At 41.2% G+C, this 17237-nt stretch overlaps 1 pseudogene; it reads right to left on the bottom strand.

Moving 5' to 3' along the window:
- The window catches only part of LOC126455862 (dehydrogenase/reductase SDR family member 11-like), a 57849-nt pseudogene extending 41612 nt beyond the window's left edge, over positions 1-16237 (bottom strand).
- Between the last annotated feature and the right edge of the window lie 1000 nt (positions 16238-17237).

Here is a 17237-nt window from a genome sequence, read left to right as displayed (position 1 = left end):
CGCTGCTAATATTTTTCACGTCCAACTCTCTCGCGGATTGTAAAATTGTTGCTCTTTGGTTTATTTATTCTCTTTGTAACAACACATTTACGAAAAGAGTTACGTGAAATACTTTTAGCAATGCTGTGCTTTGCTTTTCTTTATCGTCATTACCTTTTAGCGGAATAAAATGTATATATGGAAGTCTTATTGTTCTGTATCTGGCCTACAATTTAAGGAACGATTTTTCATAACTGCAACTCATGCTAAGAATCAATATATCTTCCCTACTTCATAGTGATTAAAAGTTGAAATTACTTTGTTATGAACACTGATGTTACAGTTCGTGTGATCGTTCAAAAACACAAGTTCGCAGTGGATTTTATTTCTCGTTAAAATGCTATTTCATACCACGACTAGCCCAAGAACATGAGACTCTCATTAAAAAATACGTTGTCACTATAAAGTTTGCCAGATCAGAACGGAGCACAGCAAGATTCCTATCAGATTCTGAAGGTACATTAAATTATTTGCACTGTAAATTATATCCTATCAGCAGCCCGCGTCAATCTGCAACACATCATAAAATCTGCTGATCTTCACTGCCAGTCTGGGAGCTAAAAGAAATAATATTATCTTTACTATTATTTTACCGCTTCCTTGCGGTATGCTCGACTATACTGTAAGTCGTTTAAATACGCCGCGGCAGCGGCTCTTCGTTCTCCACGCAGCTCAGCACCACAGATAATATTTATATAACTGAAAAATGTCTCAACAGGATGGGATAATATGCAAGCAAGCTTAACAATAAATAATACAAGTTTTCATTTAAACACCTCTACTAAAACCTTTAAATATCTCAGTGATTACAGACCTTTGTGAATTCACACGTAATGGCGTACATTGCTTAGTCTCGACAAAAGAATGCTACATTGGCGTTCTCTACGACAACAACAGGAGATCTTACTCGCACAACTTCCAAATTAAGACGACAAAGACATTCATATTCAACACGTATTATATACTAGTTCCTTTTTTAATCTCTGTTTAACATTTATCTTCTGTGTCGGTTTTATTACTCGCCGACGCAGACGTTTTCAGAAATAAATAATAAAAATACATAATTTTATACAATGACACAATATGATACATCTAATTCTCTAATTACTACATAATATATTGTTTTTGTTTCTCTAGACGTTACATATTCCAACGTAAGAAATACATTTTCACTGCATGACATAAATTCTCCCTGCATGTTTCTCTCCGATAAACTACGATGGCAAACTGTAAGGTCATAAAACAAGGACGCTGCACAACAAAGAAACCACGTATTCTTTGTAACACAGTCATTACATAGGTTTCCAGAGGTGTATGATGCTTTATCTTAGAAGAAAGATTAAGAAAAGGCAAACCTACGTTTCTAGCATTTGTAGACTTGGAGAAAGCTTTTGACAATGTTAACTGGAATACTCTCTTTCAAATTCTGAAGATGGCAGGGGTAAAATACAGGGAGCGAAAGGCTATTTACAATTTGTACAGAAACCAGATGGCAGTTATAAGACTCGAGGGACATGAAAGGGAAACAGTGGTTGGGAAGGGAGTGAGACAGGGTTGTAGCCTCACCCCGATTTTATCCAATCTGTATATTCAGCAAGCAGTAAAGGAAACAAAAGAAAAATTCGGAGTAGGTATTAAAATTCATGGAGACGAAATAAAAACTTTGAGGTTCGCCGATGACATTGTAATTCTGTCAGAGACAGCAAAGGACTTGGAAGAGCAGTTGAACCGAATGGACAGTGTCTTGAAAGGAGGGTATAAGATGAACATCAACAAAAGCAAAACGAGGATAATGTAATGTAGTCGAATTAAGTCGGGTGATACTGAGGGAATTAGATTAGGAAATGAGACACTTAAAGTAGTAAAGGAGTTTTGCTATTTAGGGAGTAAAATAACTGATGATGGTCGAAGTACAGAGGATATAAAATGTAGACTGCCAATGGGAAGGAAAGCGCTTCTGAAGAAGAGAAATTTGTTAACATCGAGTATAGATTTAAGTGTCAGGAAGTCGTTTCTGAAAGTATTTGTATGGAGTGTAGCTATGTATGGAAGTGAAACATGGACGATAAATAGTTTGGACAAGAAGAGAATAGAAGCTTTCGAAATGTGGTGCTACAGAAGAATGCTGAAGATTAGATGGCTAGATCACATAACTAACGAGGAGGTGTTGAATAGAATTGGGGAGAAGAGGAGTTTGTGGCACAACTTGACAAAAAGAAGGGACCGGTTCGTAGGACATGTTTTGAGGCATCAAGGGATCGCAAATTTAGCATTGGAGGGCAGCGTGGAGGGTAAAAATCGTAGAGGGAGACCAAGAGATGAATACACTAAGCAGATTCAGAAGGATGTAGGTTGCAGTAGGTACTGGGAGAAGAAGAAGATTGCACAGGATAGAGTAGCATGGATAGCTGCATCAAACCAGTCTCAGGACTGAAGACCACAATAACAACAACATGATGCTTGTTGTTCACGAAGTTCAAGCCCGATTAAGGTTCAGAAATTATGCTTCACAACGGTCATGTAAAATGATTGTTGGAAGCTGAAAATGCATACGAAGAAGCAGTGACATCTTTCGAGCAAATAAACACCATGATCAGTAGCGAGAGGAGATGTACCAGCCTCAATACGGTTTACTACTGCTTCTGGTAAACTTCTTATTGCACACTGAAGTCATGGTCCAATGTTAGGCTGTATTGCCCATGTGCAGGATACTATGGCCGTTTCGCCTTGACAACACGTCTCCTTAATGCCTCTCCTTTTCAGTATTTAGGTGTGTGAATGTAGCATGAGAGCACTCTCCTCCAGAACACGCAGTTTTATTGATTTCTGTCAGTACTTATTTCATTGTATTTTTTCTATAATTTTACATATTCTCAGTCAATGTCCGTAACATTTCTAGGTTTTCGCGATTTTACATATTTCATATAGGAAACTCCCTAGTTAAAACTGCTTATCAAGGTCATCCAACCACACTTCCCCATTCGAAACACAAGCACATAGATCACTCTACATAGGAAATGTCTTAGGATTTTTGGTAGGTTAGCGAATAGTGAATATTGTTGTACCAAATCTTTATTAACTTTTGCATGTACCGGGTGTTCATAATTAAACTTTCCCCACTTAACACGTTATTAACATGGAAACTAATTACTGTACGAGTACCATGCTTGGAAGCATTAAATTTAAGGACATGGGGAAGATAAATAATGCAGTATATGAAAGGAGCTCAGTAAGGCGCCCATTAGCGTCCAGAGTGAAAACGCAGGATTGCATACTGCACATCAGAACGAAGCTTGTCCGTAGGCTATCTCTCTTCAGATGAGCACACGTATGAATGGTCCCCTGGTAAACCCTCTCCTTCAGGTAGCCCCACAACCAGAAATCACAGGGAGTGAGTAAGGGCGATCGTGCCGGCCAAGCATTTGGAAACGATCGGCTAATAATTCAATCGTTTCCAAATGTGTTTCGGAGATGCAGGTGGACTTCACGAGCGATGTGCGGTGGTGCTCCATCTTGCATGAAAACTGTTGAGTTCAATGCGTCTCTCTCCTGTAGGGCGGGTATGACATGTTGGCGAAGCATATCACAGTAGCGCTGGACAGTCACACTGCATGTCTTTGGTCCTTGAGCGCCAACCTGTTTAAAAAAGATTGGGGCAATGATGAACCTAGCCGTGAAGCCACACCATATGGTGACAAGTTCACGATACAGTGGAGCATCATGCACAGTAAGTGGAGGTAAAGATCCCCACACTAGGCAGTTCTATGTAGTCTCCTCACCTGTCAGAGAAAAATGAGCTTCCTCTGTCCATAGGATGTTCCAGGGCCAGCCCTCATCAACTTCAATCCCTGTGAGAAAGTGGAGAGTGAAGCCAACACGTGGTTGCGCGTCCTGTGGGGCAACTTGCTGTACAATATGAATCTTGAACAGATACCATTTCCGAATAGTTCAAAGCGCCTTTTTTACAGTGGACCACTGGATGTTCAACTGTCATGACACAGCATGCACAATGCCCGATGATCAGGAGCTGCACTCAGCTTTGTGTGCTGTAGCAACAGTGATTTCATCAATCACCTGTGGTGCTACCGGTAGTCTGCCTCTCCCACAAGCGACGGACAGTTTGTAACACCATGGATCTAATGCTGTACAGATTTATTTTGCATTTTGCTTTGGTTTAATGTTACATCGTTGAGCTTCTGTAGATGTGTTTGATCGAATAGTTAACATAAAATTGTATACTCTTTTCTTTGTTTAAAACTTTGATGTCGTGGCTTGATTCTATGCAACGTAGTATATCTGTCCTTTAAATTCTTTGTCCCATTTGGAGGGAACAAAACTTATTATATATAATTGTAATTTCTGTGTGAATAATTTTTTGTAGAAATGTCAATATATGCAAATGTTCTGTGTTATTTAATGTGTTTGGTTGCTGTTATGTAAATTGCTGACCTTCACTTAGGATTCTTAGTTAGTTTGTACGTAAAAGGTGTAGTGGTTCCCCTCGGGAACGGAACTGTGTATCGCGCGCAGATTGTGGCTGGCCTAAGTAGGAAAGGTGGAACAAGAGTCAGTCGGGGACGAGCTACCAAACTGTGCACTGCCGTGTAAAATCTGTATATTGTGCTGGTTCCGAGAGAGGTTTTTTCTGCCACTTTCCAGTGCCTCGGATGGATGGATAAAAAGCTGGAATGGCTCTGGAATTAGTATTCATCATCGCCACCAAGAAGGGCCAGAGTCCAGCAATTCTGTCTGCAAATCCGCCTACCAATATGCAGTTGCCACCACATTGCGCAACCACTGTAACGGAATACTATAATAATGTACAGTGAAGGATCAGCTTATTGGATGTGTTAGTGTGCTGAAATATAAGGTAACTTATAATTGAATTCATGTACCTACCTTTATTTTTCCCTATCACAACACCTTTCAGGTTCCTCTCCATTTAAACTATGATTACCGAGTGTCCTAGTTTGCGGAAAAAATGAAAGCCTCAGAACATTAAATAGTGTTGTTTGATCTTTGGTAAGAAGGGAGTATTCAGATTTACTGTGGATTTAATGAGATTGTGGGAGGTAGTAAATGTAGTCTTGTGAAAGCCTCCCAGGGATGGAAACAGTCTAATTTAAAGTTTTGTGGAGTTTCAGAGCCTCCTATTTAATCATTTACTTGCAAGTAGGAGACTGTTGTAATAAAGACAATTTGCAGTTTATTTTAAAAATTAGAAGCTCTTAAAACTGAAGCTTATAAAGTTTTGCTTAGTAAATGACCATAGTGCTGCCTGTAGTAAATTTTAAAAGGTGAGTCAGTTTCTTTAGATTTGTCAACATTGTGTCTCGCTGTAGTAAAAGTTGTGAACTACATTTATGGAAAGTTATATACTCATGCTTGCTAGGCACTTGTTTCTTTTGGGTATTGAAAGTGCATGTTAATAGAGCAATAAAATCCACAGGTTGTCCTTTACCACTATTTATGAAAACAATAATTTCCTTATTCAAAAGATAGTGAGAAGCAACCTGTTAATGGATTCCAATTAACTTTCATTTTAAATAGTAAAATATTTAATTGAGAGAGACTTAACCTATGTCCAATTTATGATCCTGCAGTGAATGTTAATAGTAATGTCATAAAGACCATTCAGTTTAAACAATTCCTGGAAGTAATAGTGTGTTTCGGTATCTGTTATATTTTTGCAAATAGTTTGTACTGCTCTGGCTGTTAGCTTAAATCTTACCGTAAACATATGTATGTGTCAGAGTTCATTGCATTCACGTGTGACAAAGTATAGGTTGTGTTTATCCGTTAAAGTTACTAATAACTATTTTCTTGAACAAGAATGTTAATCATTCTCTTGCCTAATTAGGCTGGCGACCGTTTTCTATATTCGTTAAACAGTGCAGATAAACAAAAATTATGTTTTTTACTGTTCAAATATTTACGTAATTCTGACTTTCATTTCCGATAAGCCACCCCTGCTAGGTACAACTCGGTCAACACAACAAAATTCCTCTCAGAGGGTAACACTGCTCTGTTGCTTTATACCATAATTGTCTTAACTAGATAGTTATATTTCACGACCTGCCTCCTACTTTAAGGTTGTGGTATAGCATAAGCGGACAGGAGTGTTACAAGTTCTCCAGAAAGTGTTTAAACAATATTCCATACACCGCAATCAATATCCCACCGAATAGCCAATCAATTGAGTCTTTTTCTCACCAATTTCCAGGTGGGGAAAGAGAGGGTGAGTAAGGGAGGGGAGGGGGCTGGAGCATTTCCCAGAGGGGAGGAGGTAATTCATGGATCAATTTAATTAATTAGTCAATTAATTTGATATGAAAGGTGAGATTGTATTGGTGAGGGGAATTCCCAGAGAGGTGGTGGAGGAGGAGGGGGGAGAGGGATGGAGTTTTCTCAGAATGGCAGATTATCCTCAGGGGTCATAAATCAACCCCCCAGGATGTCATATATCAATTAACTGAAAAATAGGTTAAGGGGAGGTGGAGCGGGAGAGGTTGGATGAAAAACCACTTAGCAGGCCAGTACATTAAGGCAATAAATCAATTAGCTGTCACAATTTAATTAATTTGCATATCGATTTGACATCAAAAGTACACCAGAACAAATGTTTCCATACTACTACTGTAAATTGTAACGTGCCTGTTCACCCACAACATACTTGCTTCTGGTGTCTCATGCGAGGGAATCTCTTCTAACAAGTGTCAAAATTTTATGTAGCATGTTGACACATTTGTTCTCTCCCTACTCAGAGGTCAATTCCAATGTGCAGCACATGGTTTTAATATGCCCTAATGCTTCAACAATTACTTTGCTGCAGCGTTAAATTCATTCCAAGACTAATTATTCAGGCTGTGGGTAAGCCATTTCTCTGCAATATCCTTCCTCCCAGGAGTTCTGATCCCAGAAGGTACGCAGGAGTTCTATGAGAAGTGGAAAGTATGAAACAAGTGTTGGCTGAAATACAGATTTGAGGTTAGGTCATGAGTCGCGACCTGTGACTGGATACTTCAGTCAGTAGACCATTTACCAGGAAGTTCGAGTCCTAGTCCGGCACGCAGCATTAATAGTCAGGGCGTTTCAGGTCAGCACATATTCGGATGCAGACTAAAATTCTGACTGGACTCGGGAAGACTTTGCAAAGATCGTTCCCTGCTCTGAAATAGAACATTGCACCTTCTTGGAGAGGCCGGATGAGTGGCTGTTGTTCTCTTCCCATGAGGTTGAGAGATACATATATGCATTTCCATTGGGACAGTGTACCGTTCCTCTTAACACCACTGGCAGTGCAATATCTTTATCCGCCAATGCCAGGCAGCGACCTTCAGTTATACTGTCCTCCCCTGTATAGGAATTAAGTCATGTGTGAGCACAAGTTGTGTTGCAGGAGTGATGACATATGTAAGTTTAGATCCGGCCATCATGAGTCGTGCATGGATTGACAAAACGGTTATAGTGACTGTTCATGTAAAGCTGGAAGTTCAGGTTCGAGTCCCAGGTCGACACAAATTTTCACTGTTGTCACTCCCTTATTAAGCTGATGGTTGTTCGTATTCTCAACTGCGAATAAAATACTGTATTTCATAACGGCTGCAGTTGCCGCAATGCCTGACTTGCATGCATGTCCGATGAAAAATTGCATTGTTCTCCTTAACCACACAGGCACTGAAATATTGTAAAACTGGAAAAGATGTCACTCATTTTGACTGAGGCACAAATTACTTGTCACAATCGATAGCTACAATCCAGGGCTGACGGATCTCATCTTTCATCGGAAATAGGAATTGAAAATTCTACTCCTCTTCTATGCTCCCTCTGCTGCTCTTTGCATTGACTGCAGGAATTTTGTACAGTACTGTACCTAGGATAGATATCAAAAGACACTAGCGAAAACAATTCTTCCACTATACAATTTGCTATTATGTGAAGAACACCACAGCACAGTATACAGTGAAGGTAAGACCCTGCTGCTAGCTATAAGTAGTATATACAAAATTACTTGTCCTGATTGGAGTGATTTTATATTGGTCAGTCAGGCAGAGAGACAACGACTTGGCTGATAGAACATGAAATCAACAGGAGGTCGCAAAATGATGACTCCACATTCGCTGAGCAAGTATTGAAAAGATCACAGCTGCCAGTCATAGTTCCAAGTCACTTCGTAGACTAACGCCAAAAACGTAGTCTACTGGAAGCCCTGGATACCAACAAACATCGCTCACAATTCTGATTTAACATTAAATGCGAAAACTGAGCTCACTACTTCTTCTTCTCTAAACTTCACTTAATCCTTTCAGTTTTCAATTCCATCTCACGATGGGCGGTCTTTTCTATTCCTCCAGTTTCTTGTATTTACTCTTATTTTATTGTGACCGTGTATCTACTTTATAAATTCTGTTGTTACAGTAGCTGATGACCTACCCTCAAATATGTATTTCAGCGAGCACTTGTTTCATACTTTTCACACATCATACATCTCCTGTGTACCTTCTTGGATCAGAACTGATGGAAGGAAGGCTATTGCAGAGAAATGTTTTACCCACAGCTTGAATAATTAGACTTACAATGAATTCAACACTGCAGCAAAGTGTTTGCTGAAGCATTAGAGCATATTAAAACCGTGTGCCGCACACTGCAACGGACCTCTGACTAGGGGGAGAACAAATGTGTCAACATACTACATAAAATTTTGACACTTGTTAGAAGAGATCCCCTCACATGAGACACCAGAAGCAAGTATGTTGTGGGTGAACAGGCACGATAGAAGGTAACAGCAGTAGTAATTCAACCTTTGTTCTGGTGTACTTTTGATGTCAAATTGATATGTAAATTAATTAAATTGTGACAGCTGATTGATTTATTACCTAAATCTACTATTATGCTAAGTGCTTTTTATGTAACCTCTCCCCCTCAACCTCCCCTTAACCTATTTTTCAGTTAATTGATATATGATATCCTGGGGGTTAATTTACGACCCCTGAGGATAATCTTCCCCTCTGAGAAAACTCCATCCCTCTCCCCCCTCCTCTTCCACCACGCCTCTGGAAATTCCCCTCGCCGATACAATATCATCCTTCATATCAAATTAATTGACTAATCAATTAAATTGATCAATGATTTGCCTCCTCCCCTCTGGTAAATGCTCCAGCCCCCTCCCCTCCCTCACTCACCCTCTCTTTCCCCACCTGGAAATTTGTGAGAAAAAGACTCAGTTGATTGGCTATTCGGTGGAATATTGATTGCAGTATATGGAATATTGTTTAAACAATTTCTGGTAGAAAAGCAATGTGTGGAAGATTGTCTATTTAAATTGTTTATGGGATACAAGGCAGTGTTCAGAATAAAGTTCATTTGTTTATTTAAGGAAATTTTTGGGAACTGACTGCAGTGTATAGATTACTTTTAATCTGGTTCCACCTCACTTTGACATGTAATACCTCTTCAACCTATTTTTATTAGTCTTGTCCAGTACTAATTTTATTGGGATTGTTAATTTAATGTAAATTGTGTATATGCAGACTGAAGTGACGAATGAAAATTTCTACTAATGCCGGGATTCGAACCCGAGTGCCTATGCTGTTCGAGTTTAGAGGGTATACCAAGTGGGCTGAGTAATGAATGGGAGTGTGGTTGCTGCTATTCACTAGGCAGCAAACCTCTTAACTTACAACCTTAACCAAGACTTCGAGGCACGTTACAGGCCAGTCTGTCACCACAAATCACCTAGCCACCTAATAAGTGGATTGAGGACCGACAAGACCTACCGCGGTTTAATAACAAAATTCGGAAAACTGCGAGGAAACGGCGATTGTTGCACTAGGTTCAAAAAAGGAAACGCAACTGATGACAGGCAAAAGTTAGTAGAAATCAGTGAGTCTTTAAGATGACCCAAGAATCACATAACTGCCACATCCATACATTATCAAATCCTGACGAGACCTGGAGAAATTCTGGCCGTATATAAAACCAGTAACCGAATCGAAGGGTTCTGTCCAGTCAATCATCGATCAGTCCAGTCTGGTGTGACAACAGAAGGTAGTAATAGGAACAGTAGTTTCAAGTTCCGCGCTTGAAAAATGATTCACGCAAGAAGATAGTACAGACCATCGTCTGACCGTTGCACAGGCTCCAGTACGGAAAACATAGTAATAGCCATCAGTTTTATAGAGAAGCAACTCAAAAAGCTGAAAAGCAGTAAGTTGCCGGGTCTGTATGGAATCCAAAATTCCGTGCTACGGGGAGTACTCTTTGGCATTGGTCCATTACCTAGCTTGCATAATCTCTAGCCCAGAGCGAAATCCCAAGCGAGTGGAAAAAGTGCAGATGACTCCTGTGTACAAGAAGGATAAAAGGACGGATCCACAAAAGACCAATATCCTTAACGCTGGTTCGCTGTAGAATTGTTGAACATCTTCTACGATGGTGAGTCAAATGAAAACCTTAAATTTGTAATAACAAATCGAAATTTCGCGGCGTTACCCTGTAAGTTGGTAAGCGTGCTACAAACAGCGTGCAGAATGGCCTGTAGGTGCAGAGTAGTGCAGATGCACATGTACTGTCGCAGTATGAGTATAAAGATGGCCGCCCCACTTGCGACTTGCACCAGGGAAGAACGGCGTTCTGTTATTCGGTTTTTGCGTAGTGAAGGTATGAAACCTATTGAAATTCATCGACGAATGAAGGTTCAGTACGGTGATGCATGTTTGTCACAGCAGTAAGTCTATGAATGGAGTAGGAAGTTTGCAAATTGTGTGACTTCAGTGGAAAATTCTCCTCGTCCAGGTCAGGCACAACGAGTTGTGACTCCACAGAACATTACATCAGTTGAAGCCATAGTGCAGGAAAACCGCGGAGTGACACTGAACGACATTGCAGCATGTTTACAGATTACTCATGGCTCAGCACACCACATTGTGCATGATGTGCTCCAGTTTCACAAAGTGTCTGCCAGCTTTGTACCACTTCTGCACAATGAATAATATTTAAAAAAATATTTAAAGTTTTCGTTTGTTTCACCCTCGTAAGTTCGAAATGACAAATTTCCTTTGGACAGAAAAGCTTCTGTCCCGAAATCAGCACACTTTTAGAAAGCATCACTGGTGCAAAATTCAGCTTGTCCTTTCCTCATACGATATGTTGCGGACCATGGATGAAGGACAAAAAGCAAATTTTATTTCCATAGATTTCCCGAATGCACTCCACACAGTGCCTTACCATGGACTTAATGAATCTGGAGTAGGTCCACAGATATGTAAGTGTCACGATGAGTTTTAAGTAATAGTGCCCAGTACGTTGTCCCAGAAGGTAAATGAGACAAGAGTATCATCGGGATACCCCAGAGACGAGTTATGGGGCCGGTCTTATTTTCAGTATACGCATAAACGATGTGGCAGGTACGACGATTGTTTGCCGATGTCTCTGCATTGTGGAGGATAGTGTTCTTTTAAGTGTGTTAGAGGCTGTAGGATGAGATGGAGATAATTTCAATTTGGTGTGATGACTGACAGCTTACTCCAGATGTATAAAACTGTCAGTTAACGCAGATGGGGAGGAAAAACCATCCTATAATGTTCGGACACAGTTTTAGTGTTGTGCTGCTTGACAGAGACTACGAGATAATACAGGCTGTAACAGGTGTAAGTGCACATATTATTATACACGGTACCTTGATGTATACACACATCGATGTGTTCGTTGTTTTCTCTCTGCGTCTCCCCACAAACACATCACAAATTTTACGACCTGATTCTTTCTGCATGGTCATACCGCACCGCTAAATGGACTATGCCTGTCATGATACATAACCGTTTTGCGTCCACTTGTCGATGCTTCACGACTGACCTGCTGCCCAAGAGAAAAATAGACATTAATGGCTTTGTCCTGCCACTTATACTTCGAGGTACTAACCAACCCTAAGAACGTATGACTTGTAATGATTATAATTTTTAGTTTGCAGTGACATACAGTGTGATAATTATTGAACTATCTGAAAAAAATGTAAATTAGTTCCAAACTACGCCGAATACACACTTTATACTATATAAAAAAAGGCACTACGAATATTCGGCTTTAGGCAATGACATGTTCGATATTCCGGCCATCGTTGGCGATCAAGTGGTGCAGACGAATAGAGAAATTCTGCATGACCCGCTATCGATGACCTCCTGATTGGTTGTTTTCAGCTCAGCAATGGTCTTGGCGTTATTTCTGTACACCTTGTCTTTAATATAGCCCCACAAAAAGGAGTCGTATGTGTTCAGACCTGGAGAACATAGCAGCCAATCGAGGCCCCTCGCCAGTGGCCTCTGGGTATCCCAGAGCCAGAATGCCATTTCCAGAACATCTCTCTCCTGCTTCGATGCGATCGAGCTCCGTCTTGCATGAACCACATCTTGTCGAAATCAGAGTGGCGTTGGATAGTGGGGATCAAATCATCTTCCAAAATCTTCACATACAGTTCGGTAGTCAAAAATGGTTCAAATGGGTCTGAGCACTATGGTACTTAACTTCTGAGGTCATCAGTCCCCTAGAACTTAGAACTACTTAAACCTAACTAACCTAAGGACATCACACACATCCATGTCCGAGGCAGGATTCGAACCTGCGACCGTAGCGGTCGCGCGGTTACAGACTGTAGCACCTAGAACCGCTCGGCCACCCTGGCCGGCCTTCGGTAGTCACTATGCCACGAAGGAATATCGCACCAATTATTCCGTGACGACATTTCACGCCACACAGTCACCACTGAGGGTGAGAAGACTTCTCGATCGCGATAGGCGGATTCTCAGTCCCCCAAATGCGCCAATTTTGCTTACTGACGAACCCAACCCAAGTGAGAGTGGGCTTCGTAGCTAAACCAAACCATATTCACATCAAAGTCCAGTTCGTGAATTCTGTGGGCAATAGTGTTGGCGAAACACAAACGCTGTTCATGCCTCTGAGGCTTAATGGCTGATGGGTTTGAATTTTGTGTTCGAAGAGATGCAGATCTTCAACAACAATTTGTCGCAGTGTCTCACAGTTGGTTCCCAGCTGTTGTGCAGCTCGTCTGATCGATTTCCTGGGGTGGTTTGAAATACAGCACGTGTCTTCTCAGTGTTTCCAGGCGTTTTCACCATTTTTGGATGCCCGACATTGCCACTACTGTCATCAAGAACACTACCAACTCTCTCAAACATGCTAAACATTCTTGATTGTTAGCGCACTTGGACCGGTTATCATCAGCTTCAACTGTTACTTCTCGCATAGTACGCCTTCACTAACGCTATACGCTCAGGCACGCTATACCGCGACATTTTCACGTGCAAATGGCCGACAACATCAAGGCGCGTGCGCATGCGCGTACTAATTCCCATCATCCCCCGCTGCAGTTTGGACGTCTTAACACAACTGTTTAGAAGTTAGGACGATTTTATTTCATATAGTTCAATAATAATTGTCATCCTGTAAATACTGGTGCAATGTTGTTCAGTACACCATAATCAGCCACCAATAGAAATATTTGCATTTATACCCATTACACTCTGTATGTATACGCGTAACATTGCAAAGCGAGATGAAATGCAAAGATCATGTAGTGTCGGTAGTAGGGAAGGCGAATTATCAACTTAAATTTATTGGAAGAATTCTAATGAAAATTTAGCTCATATATGAAGGAGACCATGAATAGAACTCTTGGGTGACACATTCTTGAATACTGCTCCAGTATTTGGGATCCCCAGCCCATCTGATTAAAGGAAAGCAATTCAGAGGCGGTCTGCTAGATCTGTTACCATAGGTTCGAGCAACAAGCGAGTATCACGGAGATGCTTCGTGAAAGTAAATGTCAATCCATCGACGGAAGACGATGTTCATTTCGGTAAACACTACGACAATATTTGGAGACCCGCCATTTACGGCTGATTTCCAAACAATTCTGCTGCTGTCAAAATACATGGGGCACGAAGGTAACATAAATTAGGGCTCGTTTGGAGGCATGTAGACTGTGCTACATGAATGTATTATATAATTACGCTGCATAAATGTATTAAAATTTTTATATTTAATGTATACCTCTAAAACTGTTGCATTTGTTAGTGGCCTTCTGTAAGAAATCGTCATATTGCTTAAATGTAAAATTGTGCTGCTTAACACCGACAACACGCAGTGCTTATGCCCATGTATATAGCTCCCACTGCTTTCCCATTTTTGCTATCGCTTAAGCTTCCGCAGTGTTAATCGGAAGTTTTTTCTTGTTAGTGAGGTTGTTTTAGCTTATATTTGCTGTCCTTTCCCCATGCATTTGTTACATTGATATTTTGTAAACAGAACTCTACCTCTTGCACGCTGCATTTATGTACAATATTACTCTGTCAGCAAGTGTATTAACAACTTTATACGTAATGTATATATGTAAATCTGTTATATTTTTAATAGCGTTGTGGAGGATATTTCATACTTACTTTATTATAAAATGCTGTTGTTGAACAGAGCCAAGAGGCAGTTCTTACGTGCATGTATTTAGGATCCTCTGCAGCCTAGTTTTCCCTGATTACTTGCCGGCCGGTGTGGCCGTGCGGTTAAAGGCGCTTCAGTCTGGAACCGCGTGACCGCTACGGTCGCAGGTTCGAATCCTGCCTCGGGCATGGATGTGTGTGATGTCCTTGGGTTGGTTAGGTTTAATTAGTTCTAAGTTCTAGGCGACTGATGACCTCAGAAGTTAAGTCGCATAGTGCTCAGAGCCATTTGAACCATTTGAACCTGATTACTTGAGCCTGTATATTTGCAGAAGTTGACCTTAGTCTCTGGCATGTAACTTATGAAAATATTTTATCCTGTGGCGCCTATTACAATTTTATGTTGACAAGAGCCTCTCTCTACCTGTGGACATGTACAAATGAGTATTCATTCTAAAGTATGATATATGTAATCTGGCGCTATCTAAAGCCATGGCTTGCCATAGCTTGCATGGCTTGTTTATGACAAGAGCCGCTCGGCTCTATCTAATCTATTGTGTCATCATGTGATGTAATAAGTGAGTACCTTAACCTCGCAAATATTTTTCTATTAATACTGTATGATGTTTGTAAAATTAATTTTGTAACTGGTGTATAGATGTTAAAGGCACTACTTCTCAAAAAGATATTTTGACAAATATCGAAACCACGGTCAAGGGCTACTAAACCTTTATTTGCAACTGTTTGGATGATTTTTCATCCTCTTCATGTAGATAGTCTTTTTTCAGTCTCTCTGTTTTCGAGTGGAAGACGAACTGGAAAGACTGGTAATTGTACAAGGTACCATCAACCTGCAGCGTACGGTGGTTTGCGGAAAACAGATATAGATGTAGAATTTCACATAAAAAGAAGAAGAAGCATTCACTCGAGACGGATTCGTTGGTTACGCAATCTAGACCGCGAGCTACTCTACGGTTCAGTCTGTTATCACAACCTAATGTTGTTTTATCTCTAACAGTATGAAAGGGTTTCACAAATGTAAGTATGTAAGTCGCACACAACATTTAGGAAAGTCTTGGTTTCTTTGCTTGCCAACACAAGGTCACTTGTTTGGAGTATCTCTAAAAATATAGATAAGTTCAGGCAATGCTGATTACAGTGTTACAGTCTTAGAGTCAGGCTCACTTGTTAGCAGGAAGAACTGTTAATACATTTTGGAAAAAATAGCATTCCGTTTCTGGAGACGGTAATAAACACTTGTTCATCAAGTTCCGCTCGTAGGTATGTACCACATGCATTGTTATAGCACATTACTGAGCTTACAAATAAATCCAGAGAAAATGATTGCAGTTGTCTGAGGCCTTATTTTAAGGTTTTCTATTCTCTATTGTTGTATTTGATAAAGGCCTTAAAGGCCGAAAACCAGTTCCGATTGTATAATACGGAAATAATTGGGTGAAAAATAGAAAAGAATATTCCCTTTCTGGTATATATCATTCATTCTTCTGTTGCACTGAAACCCACGTTAGCTAAGCAACGCTACAAAGAGAAACACTGGCACAGTTTTTGAACTGTGAGGTTTTCAGATGGTGCGCCCAGGCTGCTGGTTGATTAATTACCTTCATCATGTCGAGCCTTTTGTCGAGGCCGACGACCTTGAGCCCCTTCTCGAGCAGCGCCCGTGCGGTGGCGGCGCCGATGCCGGAGTTGGCGCCCGTCACCAGGGCGACGCGACCTGCGTACCTCTCCATCCCGACAGCAGGTGGCGCGGCGCGGCCACTAGCGCGGCGGGTGTTAGCCTTCAGAGGGCAGGCTGCCCGCGTTAAGTCCGGCAGGGCAGCTCGTTATCGCCCAATCGCAGTCCATATTCCTCTCCGCCGGGTCGCAAACAGAGCTGTTTGTCCGATGGACGTCTTCAGTGAAACGCTGCGGACAGACGCATTACTGTCCCGCAGGTTTCATCCTGCTTCTAGAACCTGGAAAAAGTACAAGTGCAGCTTTTGTTTTATTCATAACGACGCTCGACTTGACCGCAACTGTAGGTAAATAAATAAATACTTAGCAGCCTTTGTTCCAAACAATGTGTTTGCTGACGACCATTCTATAAAGCTAAGAACGTCGACGGAGCAAACTCAACATTCGAAATGAAGCCATCATTCTATGAGGGGCGTTCAAGAAATAATGCAACATTTTTTTTTCTCTGTCAGTTTAGGTTAAAAATGTGAGGAATTTGTTGAGGGCCATTGTGGAATATTGCCGCTTCACCTGCTATAGTTCCATGTAGTTCCGATATGTGGAGGCGCTATACGGAGCCTTCAAAGTGGCATTGTATGGAGGTGTGTTTCAAGAAGAGCGCTGCCATTATGTTTCTTTTAGCGGAAAACCAGAGCATCGAGGATATTCATAAGCGCTTGCAGCCCGTCTACGGAAGCCTGGCAGTGAACAGAAGCACGGTAAGTCATTGGGAGAAGCGTCTGCCATCATTGCAACAAGGTCGCACAAATCTGACCGATCTCCCGCGAGTCACCTCGCTGCACACGGATGTGACTCCTGCGATGTTGGAACGTGCAGATATTCTCATTCCAGGTGATCTACGGGACACAATCACACATCACGCTCCACAACTGAATATCTCAGTTGGTAGTGTGGACACTTTGTTGCCCTCCCTCATGGGGCAACGATCAACTCTGAAGTTTATTGTGAAAAATGGAAACGACTTTCTCCTTCTCCATGAAATGGAAATGAGCGTTT

Source organism: Schistocerca serialis, chromosome 2 (genome assembly GCF_023864345.2).
Source record: "Schistocerca serialis cubense isolate TAMUIC-IGC-003099 chromosome 2, iqSchSeri2.2, whole genome shotgun sequence".
Classification (NCBI taxonomy): Eukaryota; Metazoa; Arthropoda; class Insecta; order Orthoptera; family Acrididae; genus Schistocerca; species Schistocerca serialis.
The sequence above is the reverse complement of the archived record's forward strand: the minus strand, read 5'-3'. Positions and strand labels throughout refer to the sequence as shown.